This window comes from Lissotriton vulgaris, chromosome 3_1 (genome assembly GCF_964263255.1).
Source record: "Lissotriton vulgaris chromosome 3_1, aLisVul1.2, whole genome shotgun sequence".
NCBI classification, from domain to species: Eukaryota; Metazoa; Chordata; class Amphibia; order Caudata; family Salamandridae; genus Lissotriton; species Lissotriton vulgaris.
This window is the reverse complement of record NC_141689.1, coordinates 437,242,735-437,253,408: the sequence shown is the minus strand read 5'-3', so window position 1 is coordinate 437,253,408 and position 10,674 is coordinate 437,242,735.

Sequence of the window (10,674 nt, the reverse complement as noted above, 5' to 3'; positions counted from 1 at the left end):
AAGCGGTGAGGATAAGGATTTGTGTTTGCGTTGTACCACAGTAGCAACTGGCCACTACAAAGCTCTGCATTTTAGATGACCACATTTTTGGGGATTATTGTGTTTTAGGTAAAAGTTCCATTATTGCTTCTCCTGAAGAGTGTCATTTGATAATTGTGTTCAGTACATTTGTCCCCCGCCCTGCTTCCAGAGTTTGGTACCTGTGTCACATGTGGTCAGGTTGAGAAGTCAGGGGTGGTAGAAACTGCCTTACCGATCCGAGGGGAGGGTGTGTGGATGAATGGTGTGTTTTCCTGGACGCATGAGTGAGTTCTTTTTTTAAGGAGAGTGTTGAAATTTTGGAATTGTGTACTTCTACTTCAGATTGCTAGTTCCCTTGTGTTGCACGTGTTTGTGAGCATCCTGTCAAGATGGAATCTCCTTTTAACCTTTGTAGCCTGTTTAAGTACAGTGTGCATGAGTTGGTACGGTTATGTAAGGAGAGAGACATCCCAGTGAGTGAGTCAGACACCCAGTCCAAGCTTAGGGATAACATGATCCTGTGGCAGAAGAGTGACTGGGAGCGTGAGCACAGTGAGAGGGAGAGGGCCCGGACCGCACACCATGAGGGTGGTGGGTCTGAGGGGAACCCTGAAGAGTCTGATGTGGAGAGTGAGTTTGACAGTGAATGGGCGCCAGCAGAGAGCGAGTACCCCCTAGATAGGGAGTCCCTTGCTGGGTCCAGTGTCAGATGTAGCACCCCATCCCTTTCCCTGTCCCCAGAGGAGTGGGTGGATAGGAGAGAAGAGAGGGAGCACCAGCTGGCCATGGAGAAGCTCAGGTTAGAGTATGCCTGGAAGATGGCGCAGCTGGGTGTGAATGAGCGGACTGCAGAGGCTGAGAGGGCCTTGGCCAGGGAGAAGATAGCCCTAGAGAGTAGGTTATCCCCTGCCCGCAGTCCGAATTTTCTGGATCCCCCAGGGAGGGTGGAGTCCAGTGGTGGCAGCTTTTTAAGTGTTGGTGTTGACAGTCCCACTCCCAGTTCCCAGGGTATGGTTCCTGTTTCTCAAGAGGAGGAGAATAGGTTGAGGTTTAGGAACCTTAGAAAACCACCTCACCAGGAATGGAAGTATTTTATGGATGACTGTTCAGATGCGATGTGGGACTGGCTGAAGGATAGCTTGACCGATGAGGTGGATGATGAGGTGGACAATGTGGTAAATATGTTCCTCAAAGAGCAGTTGCTCAGTATTGTCTGTCCAGAGTTGCGTCAGCACCTGCTGAAGTTGAAGAGTTTTAGTCCTTGGACCCTTGCAAGGGAAGCAGAGCGCTGGGAGAGTGCCAGAGGTTCTGCAGAGTCACTAGGAAGTGAGTCCAACAGCAGTGGTACAGGGAGCTTCCAGCCCAGCGTGGTGGAAGAGGCTCAGTGTAGCCCAGCTAGGTCCCAGTATAGTGAGAAGGGTGAAGGGGCTGACTGCCTGGCTCAGTGGAGCAGGAGTCAGGGGGTGGCTGAGAGCACCCCGAGGCCCGAAGCCCTGTCTCAGAACTTGGGTGGTTTCTTGAGGGAACACCAGGTTAGGGACCTAGGCTGTCCTGTGAGTACACTTGAGGAGGATCTCCTAGTGTCTAGGGAACCTGGAGTGTCTGTAACTAGAACTCCAGGGGTGCCAGTGTCCGGCAGTGTCGCTCAGTTGGGAGGACACAGAAGTCCGAAGCGAGGAGTGATTGGGGGACGAGGTTCCCAGTGGATGCACCAGTGGACCAGAGACTAGCCAGTTGGGCTAGGTCTTGGGTGGACCCGGGTGGCGCCACTTCTGGTCTGGGGGATCTTTGCGCCCTGTCAGGTGGACAGGAGGCGGGAGATCTGTGCCAGACAGACCGTCACACGACACATGGGTCATGTGTCAGCCTCAGGGGGATTGCGTGTGAGTCCCCAGAAGTCCTGGAGTGCCAGGCAATTATTCCACCAAAGGTTTTAGACCGGAGGTTGGGAGGCCAGGTTCAGGTTCGGCCTGACCTGAAGGGTAGGACGACTGTAAGCAGTGTCCTGACCGGTTCTTCCAGAGGAACTTCTCCAGTTGGGAGAGGGCAGCCCTCTGGAAGGGGGTGCAGAGGGTGGGAAAGCCCACCTCTGACCCCGGCGCAACCTGAGGGGTTAAACCCTGGGTTGGAGTGGCGTTGTAAGGGTACCCCTCGCAGGAGGAGGAGGAACCCTGGAAGACGAGGTAAGGGGAGGAGAGCCTTCCCTGAGACTCCTGGTCCGCCTGAGGTTGTAGACCAAAGGCTGGTGAACCCGTGGCAGTCTAGTCCTGTCTTACAGACAGGGAGAGTGGAGAATGGACACTGTGTGCCAGGGGTTACTACCCCCCGCTCTGCGAATTGGCAAGGACCGATGGCACCTGGGTGGCCCAGGGCCGAGTCCTGGCCGCGGACAGCTGAGGAGTACCAGTGGGGTAGCCCAGTTGGTCCTTACAGGAGCTTTAGAAGGAACCCTAGGGGTTCACCGTGGCATAGAACAGGAGAGTGTCCCGGCAGTGGCGGGCCTGCGTCCGTGTTCTATCGCCCCAAGCAGGGAAGTCCATCACGGTGGTGATTGTTCTCCCCTGCGTTTTGGCTGGAAGGGGGTTGTGTTGGACTTGGCCCGCAGGGCAGGTTCACCCCTAGACTTTTTGCCTTATTTGTGACCCTGCGTCAGTGATTTTTGGGTCTCTGCGCACTTTCCCCTGAGTCCCAGAGTGAAAGTGCGTGCGTGTAGTATGGCTGGCCTGCCCTCCCATAGGAATGCATGGGGAATGTGTGTGTCCCTGGTAGTTCCTGATGCGTGGAGAGTGCAGGCTCGAGTTTGGTATGCCTGAACTCGTGAGAGTGAATGCTGCAAGATGGTGTCTGTGGCATGTATGTGTCTAGTTGGGAAGTGCTACTTCTGGACATTGAGATATGTGTACAGTGAGGGTGCTGGAGCGTGATTGGCTGGAGCTGGCTGGCATGCCAGGCTCCAGGAAGTCTGGATGGGTCTGCCCGGTGGTGAGTGGGAGATTAGCATGAGTGATGTGTGGGAGGAGTGTACCTGGGCCCTGGATGGGCTGGGTTTTCCCCACACAATGCTGGCTCCGCCCCCCTGTGGTGTGTCTAATGACCCTAGCCTCCCCAGTGAAAGGAATGGGTGGTTGGGCCATCAAGAGTGCTCCAGAACCAGCTGCGACTGGTTTTCCCCCCACCCTGCACATTGTAACAAAGGATTTGTTGGTATAAGAAGGGGCTGTGTCCCCACTGAAAATGGTCTTCTTTTGGAATCCTGCCAGAGGGGGCTTGTGCCGCTGCTGGGGCCAGAAGGACCGCCACTTGGGGAGTCTCCCTGCCTGGAGACCCAGTGTGCTGGCTCTGGCCCAGCCTTGCCCCCCTGCCTGCCTCCAGCCCTGCTGGAGCCTTGTCCTGTCCTCCAGTGCTGGGGAGCACTGAGGACTTCGTTGTCTGCAGCCTGAGAGCGCTGCTCTCTGCCCCTTCAGCGCTAGGAGCGCTGAGATCGCCTGCCTAAGCGCTGGAAAACGCTGTATTTTTGCCTGAGCGCTGTGAGCGCTGCATCTTGCCCGCTTTGTGTGGGGATTTGACGGCGCGGGTGCCACCCCGCTCATTGCCGCTGTACTTTGCCCGGTTTTGATTGATCACGAGGGAGCCCACTCCTCGGATCATGGGAGCCCGCCTGCCTGCCTAAAAGCGAGCCGCCGCGCTGCCCGCGGCGACCCGGAAGCACTGGGCCGGCTGACCAATTGCAGCGCGGCCCGAGACCAGCAACCCGGAAGTCCCGCCCCTCGCAGCAGAGAAGCTGCTTGCCGGGTCCCCGAGGCTCCCCGAGAGGAGAGGAGAGCCCCGGGACGAGAGAAGAGGAGCCCCGCCGCCCAGGAAGAGTCCTGGACCTTCGAGGCCCCGGAGGAGAGGTGTGGAGAGAGCCCCCGAGGAGCAGGAGCTCTCGTGCAGGAGCCGCCGTCCGGAGTGAGGAGCCCAGCAGCCGGTGAGTGAAACCCGGCCCGGGAGAGAGGCGCGAGGTCGCGCACCCTCTCCCCCCCCCCTTCTGCCTCTACTCGAGCGGCCCCACGTGACAGCGGGCCGCTCCACCAGGATACACCTTTGTTCCCCGAGTCCCCCAGAGGTGGGGACTCCCCCCCGAAGCGCCCCACGTGGTCGAGGGTCCCCCGTGAGGGGCCAGACGCCCACATCATTGTTGACGAGCCAGAGAGGCTCTGAGGGGCCGTTTCGTCCGTGAGCCTGCGAGGCTCTTGCCGGGCATTTGTCTTTGCTTTGGGTCCCCAGAGAGAGGGACCCCACAGCCCAGCGAGGCTGCACCTTGTGTTGCTGGAGCCCTGAGAGGCTCAGCAGCCCCCTTTCTTGTTTAAAGAGCCTGAGAGAGGCTCACCAGTGCCACAGTGGTGGTTCTTTGAGCCCAGAGAGGCTCCAACTTTGTGTTAACTTTCCCTGCTCCAGTTGTCCAGCACTTAGTGGACAACTGCCACGTTTAGGCCCTGACATTGTGACACCGGGACAGTCACAGGTGGTGACTTGTGAGTATGGGGTAATGGTTATTGATTCTGCACCTCTGAATGTATTGATTATGCGTCATGTGCCTTTACACCTCTGAATGTTGATACATCATGTGTTTTATCCTTGCACCCCTATAGGTATTGTGACATGTAGGTGGTTGTTTTCTCCCTAGTACAGGTGGTGCTAGAGAGGTCCTGTTACCAGTGATTACTGGTTGTATGCTCTACTGTTATATTTTTGTGCTACAGTAATTATTTCTAAAAGTGCTGATACCCTTGACAGTGGTCCAGGTGGCCCTGTCCTGTACAAATATCCCTTGTAAATTCCGCCCGTGTCTGTTGGCACCGTGTAATAAGATGTGTGTTTTATCTGATGTATATTTTTATAATACAAAGGCTATTTTTACATAACCTTGTGTGGAGTGTTTCTTTGTGGTGGGCCTTGGGTGTTGTTGCTGGGGTGCGTGCGCAAATACTTAACTTACATCGCCTCCAAGTTTAGCCTTGACTGCTCGCGCCACGTTACCTAGAGGGCGAGTGAGGGGTTAGCTTGGCGTGTAACTCCCTTGCCCTGACACTTAGAACTGGCGATCCCTGACTGACCTCGACGCGAGTCTTGGCCAGCCAGGGTCCCGGGTCTAACACCTACTTATCAGGTGTATTTTATTTAAAATTTGGCCTCCCTCTTTACCTAATATCCCCGCTTTACGATGCCAACAGTATCAGCACTATAAATTAACTTTCTCAAAAAATAACTCATAACACTTTAACAGAGTTTCAGTAACTTATATTGTACAACTAATCATGAAAATACAAATTACAACAAAAAAAGTTTAAATATATCATAAGTGAAACCTAATGAATTTACCAATGCTTGTTATTTTCAAGGTGTGTGAGGTAGAATTGGGCTCAATTGTGTATCGGGTAAATACAGAGCCTTTGGTAACTGCATGCTGGAGGCGGTGCAGTTTGCCAGCTTCTGACGATTGAGGCTTACAAGTGTTACATGTAAACTCAACCTTTTATATCAAGTCTAGGATGCATTCAGCACGTCTCAGTACCAGAATATGCCGCTGCCATGCATGCTTGGCCTTGGTGTTTCCAACCTGTTTAGGACTGGGGGTCGAGGGGGAATGAGTTGGTTATTGTATGTTGCTAATATGATTTCAATTGTAATTTTATTTAGTGTTCACTACCCCTGACGAGGTATTGAAGAACTTTTCGGCAAATAGTACGCTAATCTGGAACCCAGAGTATTAGTAGTGGGTTAGTTTAGCTCCTTCGCCACGGGGGTAATTCCCCCACGGTTCGGGGGTGGGGGGCCGCGATGTTGCGGTGCTCGTGATGAGCCCAGCTCGTCATGAGGCACAGTGGAGCTGTGCTCATGACAAGCTGGGCTCGTCACGACTCCGCCCACTCATTGATTCTTCCGGACAGGCGGGGAATCAAGTACGCATGGGCGGACCGCGACCGTTATGAGGAGCCCAGCTCATCATCAGCACAGCACCACTGTGCCTCGTGACGAGCTGGGCTCGTCATGAGCACGCAAGCGGTTAAGGAAATGTAACTTGCTAATTTGAGCGGTGGACATGTGAGTAACCCTGGGCAGGTAACTTTGCCTCACCAGCGAAGTTTATGGAGATTTACTTACTCCGCGCTCCTTGGCGAACGCGGAGTAGGCAAAAAACTCTGCCTCCTTGGCGGAGCGGTGTTAGCCACTCTCTCCTGCCTCTCAAAGTCTTTAACATTTGAAAAAAGAAGCCACTTCCCTGTTGTCTGCCGCCTTCCCTGCCTGGCCACTCTCCGTCCTGCTCTTCAGTCCTCGCATCCCCTTCTGTAATTAAAAAAAATACTACGTTGTACGTCTGCCGCCCGTGCGTGTGACGTCAGTGTGCTCCAAGCGTATTATTGTAAACAATAATGCAAAAATGCTCGGATGCAAAAGCACATGCAATGCATGTGCTGTTGCAGGCGAGACATAAAGGAGAAAGTTGAGATGAAGATGGTCTGTTCACTTACCATACTTGATTACTGCTGTTTTTATTTGAGGTATGATGCATCACAGAGAACATTATTTGTCACATACAATTTGAACCCTTATTGTTCGAAGTTTATTTTGAGAAACAAGATAGCTAGTTTGTGAATAGGGCGTTTACAAAGATAACAGGAGCCTGTACCAGAGGAAACTGTGGTATTTGCTGAAGTGTTGGTGATTCAGGAGACAAGACAACCATCTGCCTGAACGAATGAAGTATTTACAGTATTTCAAATGATTAATTATGTAGGTCATACAATGTCAAATGTCAAATGCTTTTATATAGCGCACTTATCACCAGAAAGGTCTCAAGGCGCACAGTGTGGTAAACAATGCCCTTTTAGATGGCTCTAAAGTAAACCAAAAACAGAAAACAAACAAGGGAGACTCAATATGCCAAAAGGAACTGGTGCAGTATCTATTGTAAGCACTGGGCTAAGTACTGTTGTGGTTATTGATTCCAATGCCGCAATGCTATTTATTTAAGTAGCAACCCGCAATCAACTTACAACGCAAGGCAGTTTGCAAGAGTAATAAGTTTGCATTGCACCCATTTGCACCCTAATTATACCAAGATCTGTTCTGCATTAAACCTATGTCTGTAATTACTCTCATCCTGATGATGAGCTAGAAAATCAGTTACAGGGTCGAACCGTCGTTGACACGATAACAGAGACTGGGTCTGGGCTCATTTGAAGAGGAATATATGTTATGTTATGTTATTTATTTTCTTCTATAGCGCACGGCTACTCCCAGGAAGCATCCCGGCGCTTTGGCGAAGAGAACTAAGTACAGAGTAACAACACAACAGCCAAAAACTGAGGGAGATCTAGCGCTACTTTTGGACAAAAAGCCAGGTCTTCAGTGCTTCCCTAAAAGCTAGAAGGCTGTTTGCCTTTCTCAAAGACAAAGCTAGCTCATTCCAGCCCCGAGAAGCCAGATAGCGAAAGGACCGACCACCTATTCTGGAACGCTTGATGGCAGGCACTACCGCTTTGGCCAAACAGGTTGACCGCAGAGCCCTGTTAGGCAGGTAGAAAGAAAGGCGTTTCCCAATATACTTGGGGCCTATACCATGCAGGGCTTTAAAAGCCAAGGTCAGGCTTTTGAATAGGATTCTCTTGGGAATGGGCAACCAGTGCAATGCTTTAAGCAACTCAGCAGCACTGGCCCGTCTCAGGAGCCCAAAGATGGCACGAGCTGCCAAATTCTGGACCACCTGCAGGCGGGTCAAAAGGTATTTGGGTAGGCCCAAATGCAGGGCATTCGCGTAATCCAAACGCGACCCTATAAGTGCCTGTGCGATGTTTTTTTTGTGTTGGAGCGACAGCAGAGGGAGAAACTTCCTGAGCATCCTGAGGATACCAAAGCATTTCCCAGAGAGCCCTATAATCTGGGATCTGAAAGAGAGGTCACAGTCAATCGCAATTGCAAGGTTTTTCGCTTTGGAAGAGACATTGTCCGGGGGAAACATGTCCTGCAGCCACCAGGCCTTCCAACTGGGATCCGGTGTACAGCCAAAGAAAAGCAGCTCCGATTTATCGGAGTTGCATTTTAGGCCATGCTGCCGGAACCACTCAAAAACCGCATCAAGACAATCCCTGATCCGTATGCCGTCGAAGGCACCACCCCTGTCACAAGAGAACAGAAGCTGGGTGTCGTCAGCATAGGATATAATCTGGGCGCCAAAGGATTCCGCCACCGCCGCCAGAGGGGCCATAAAGATGTTAAAAAGCATGGGGCTAAGAATGGAACCTTGAGGAATCCCCACCTCTAGCGGCGTCATATCGGCGGAAAAAGGGGGCGCCCAGATCGTTTTCCGGCGGCCGGTAAGAAAGGATTGAAACCATTTCAACACCGTCCCTCGTAGGCCAATTTCCCAGAGACGTAAAAGGAGGCCATCATGGGGGACGGTGTCGAAAGCCGCCGACAAATCTAGCATAACCAACATGGCCTTGCCTCCAGAATCTAACACTTCCCTGATGGCGTCTGTGACCTCGAGCAGGGCCGTCTCCGTGCTAAAATTAGCACGGAAGCCAGATTGAGACATGTGTAAGAGGTCGTTCTCCTCGATGAAGTTGAAGATCGACTGATGTACATGGTTCTCGGTCACTTTCGCCAGAGCAGGGAGAAGAGAGATCGGCCTATAGTTTGCATGCAAGAGGGGATCCAAATTAGGCTTTTTAATCAGCGGTAGGATCATGGCACATTTCCAGGCCTGAGGGACCACGCCGGTGGACAGAGAAGAATTGAGAAGTAGATTTAAAAGAGTGTTAAGAACAGGAGCCACTTTCCCCAGACATTTTGCCGGGCAGGGATCCAATGGCGAGCCGGATTTCAACCGTTACAAAAGGTCCAAAGAGGTGGTAAGACACATAGGGGGAAATTCACAGAGATGGGGGTGAAATCCATAGATAGAAGGCAGGAGGGACAGACCGCCAACATCTGGCAAGGGACAGGCAGGAAGAAAAGAGTCCTGAATGGACTTGATTTTGTTTACAAAGAACTCGGCTAATTGCTTTATCCAGAGCTCTGAGCTGTGTGAATTACAAAGCATACATAACTTGAATTCCATGAGCCTGGGTATTTGTGACTGTAGATACTCATTCTTACTCAACATTATTTAGTGAAGTGAAGTAGTGTGGCTCACTGGTTAGAGGCGGCAGACCCGAGAGCAGAGGACGGCCCGGGACCAGGGTTCGATTCCCGGCGCGGCAGGTTTCTGGACCAGGGTCAGCGGACTCGATAATTCTCTCGCCTTGGTGCCCACTCTGATCAGCGATCACACTCGGCAACTCTGGGCATTAGCTTGCCTCATCTTCACTAACGGCCCCACCAGACCGCCGGGGATACCTGGTCTCACCCTGGAGATACCCATTAAGGGACCATCTCTCAGGGAAGCCAGGAAGGGTTTCGCAGCGGTCGAAGCGCCTTGGGACCCTCCGGGTAAGTAGTGCGCTATATAAATGCCTATACATACATACATACATTCCTTCATTGTGTCATTGCCTGGGACATCTAGGCAAATATTTTCACTGTATTATGTTTCTGTTTATTAAATATTCATGCAAATAGGTTGATGTCTCTTTTTTGGATGACGTTAATTGTGCTGAGTATTTGGCCATAAATGTTTTTATGATGTTTGCAAACAAGACCATAGTGAACCACTGTTGAATGCATTTTGAAAGTAAATAAACCAGCCATTTCTGAACATCGAGTCTTGAAAGGTTTGAATTTTAAAGGAATCAATTTAACTAGTCCAGAAATAATCAATGAGTTGAAGTTTTTAATTACTACTATATAATGTTTCTTTACAATATCAGGAAGATACATTTCTGAGGGGGCCGCTGATAAGGCTTCTAGCCACTGGTCGACCATGCTTTGTTAATGTTAATGTTAATGTTATGGGTGCCTTATATAGCGCTCGGCTACTCCAAGGAGTGTCCCGGCGCTTTCTGACCCACAACAGACTACAGAGGGCAGGCAAAAAAGGAGAAAAGAACAAGCAGATTACTGTCCATAGAGCCACGTCTTCAGACCCTTTCTGAAAGCCAGCAGGTTCGAAGTACAGCGGAGCGACAGAGGGAGGGTGTTCCATATCTGGGGAGCCAAGCGTTTAAAAGAGCGTCCCCCTACCCTTGCTTTTCTAACAGCAGGGACAATGGCAAGACCAAGAGATTCCGATCTGAGGGATCTAATTGGTTTGTAGAAAGCACGACGTTTCTGAATATATTCAGCTCCCACAGCATGGAGTGCCTTATGTGCCAGCGTAAGTGTTTTAAAAACAATCCGCTTCCGAATAGGCAGCCAGTGTAGGGAGTGTAGGAGATCCGAGGCTCTCGCTCGGCGAGGTAGGCCAAAAATCGCCCGTGCTGCCGAGTTTTGGACCACCTGGAGTCTTTGTGGTAGATAATCCGGAAGACCCAAATATAAAACATTTGAGTAGTCCAGTCTAGAACAAATAAGAGCCTGGACCGTAGTCTTCCTATGTGCTAGCGGGAGCAGGGGAAGGAACTTGCGTAACATTTTGAGGAGACCATAGCAAGTGCCAGTCAGTCCAAGAATCCGGGACTTAAGCGATAGGCTGTTGTCAATTTTTACCCCCAAGTTCTTAGCAGCCAGAGA